Source organism: Charadrius vociferus, unplaced genomic scaffold, assembly GCF_000708025.1.
Source record: "Charadrius vociferus isolate BGI_N301 unplaced genomic scaffold, ASM70802v2 scaffold484, whole genome shotgun sequence".
In the NCBI taxonomy this organism is placed as follows: Eukaryota; Metazoa; Chordata; class Aves; order Charadriiformes; family Charadriidae; genus Charadrius; species Charadrius vociferus.
In genome coordinates, this window is record NW_009648074.1 from 147,075 (window position 1) to 148,797 (window position 1,723).

Genomic DNA, 1,723 nt, shown 5'->3' on the forward strand with positions numbered 1-1,723 from the left:
AAATGCATTTGGGTGGTGGCTGCTGGGCACAGCACTGAGAAAACGCACTGCTTCATTGTAGTGATGAAGGATCTGGACTGGGCAGAGGTGCCGCAGCCTCTTTCAGCTGCAAAGCCGCTGGTTTTTATTATTTATGGCAACACAGCATGACTGCCGGAGCAGCGGAGCAGGTAATGTGCAGTGCTCCCTTTGGAGCTTGCTTCAGGGCAGGCAGTTCCTTGCTGTGCCTCAGTTTCCCCATCTGGGAAGGGACCTGACGCCATTGCTCTCCTTATAAAGCCCTCAAAGACTTCAGCGCTCCCCTGGCCCTGCTTGCTTTCCCTGCTCGCTTTCCCTGCTGACCTTTCCTTTCCTTTCCTTTCCTTTCCTTTCCTTTCCTTTCCTTTCCTTTCCTTTCCTTTCCTTTCCTTTCCTTTCCTTTCCTTTCCTTTCCTTTCCTTTCCTTTCCTTTCCTTTCCTTTCCTTTCCTTTCCTTTCCTTTCCTTTCCTTTCCTTTCCTTTCCTTTCCTTTCCTTTCCTTTCCTTTCCTTTCCTTTCCTTTCCTTTCCTTTCCTTTCCTTTCCTTTCCTTTCCTTTCCTTTCCTTTCCTTTCCTTTCCTTTCCTTTCCTTTCCTTTCCTTTCCTTTCCTGTCCTTTCCTTTCCTTTCCTGTCCTTTCCTTTCCTTTCCTGTCCTTTCCTTTCCTTTCCTGTCCTTTCCTTTCCTTTCCTGTCCTTTCCTTTCCTTTCCTGTCCTTTCCTTTCCTTTCCTTTCCTTTCCCTTGTTTCCCTTTTCCTTCCCTTTTCCCCCTTCCCTTTTCCCCCTTCCCTTTTCCCCCTTCCCTTTTCCCCCTTCCCTTTTCCCCCTTCCTTTCCCCCCCATCCCTTTCTTTTCATTTCCTTTTCCTTTCCGTTATTCCAATCCTCCATATTAGCTCAAGAACTTGCGGAGCGAAGCAGCGCCGGGAGAAATCCCGAAGGCTTTGCAGAGAAACACGGAGCCGAAACCCTCTCCCGTCAGAGCCCTCCGCCCGCCGGCAATTTGCCGCCGAAGCAATTTGCCGAGTTCAGTTTCCCCCCCATCCCTTTCTTTTCATTTCCTTTTCCTTTCCGTTATTCCAATCCTCCATATTAGCTCAAGAACTTGCGGAGCGAAGCAGCGCCGGGAGAAATCCCGAAGGCTTTGCAGAGAAACACGGAGCCGAAACCCTCTCCCGTCAGAGCCCTCCGCCCGCCGGCAATTTGCCGCCGAAGCAATTTGCCGAGTTCAGGATGGGTTTGCCGCACGGCTGCCAGACTCACCGCGCATCGCTCCGGCAGCTCCGTGTCCCCCCACGGTTCAGCGGGGACTCGGCGACAGCCATCCCCATGGGTCTGCCCGGGGATGGGGAGCACCCAGCGCACCCATCCTTGCCCCCCGCACCCTCCGGCCATCCCAACCTTCGCACCTGTGGATGATGCCCCGGGCCCTTGGGGCTCCTTCGAGGCGTGGAGGATGATGTGAGCGAAGCCCCCCTCCTCCAGGACCAGTATCCACGTCAGGATGGAGGGGACCGTCCCCAGGGCAGGGCAGAGCGGGGTCACCCTCCCCGAGGGATGCCCTGGAGCAGCCCCTGGAGCTGAATCCCACTGGAGCTTTGCCGGCTGGACCCTGAGTGTTGTCCCAGCCCCGGGGAGCGCAGGGGGGGTCCTGGCCTGGCCCACCTCCCTCCCTGTGCTGCATGTCAGCAAATCCTCCCCCAGGAG

At 55.6% G+C, this 1,723-nt stretch overlaps 1 protein-coding gene across 1 annotated transcript in view; it reads right to left on the minus strand.

Annotated features, from left to right (window-relative positions):
• LOC104285368 (vasoactive intestinal polypeptide receptor 1-like) overlaps nucleotides 1-1,723 on the minus strand; it is a 12,190-nt gene that overhangs the window by 10,249 nt on the left and 218 nt on the right. The window lies entirely within an intron of this gene.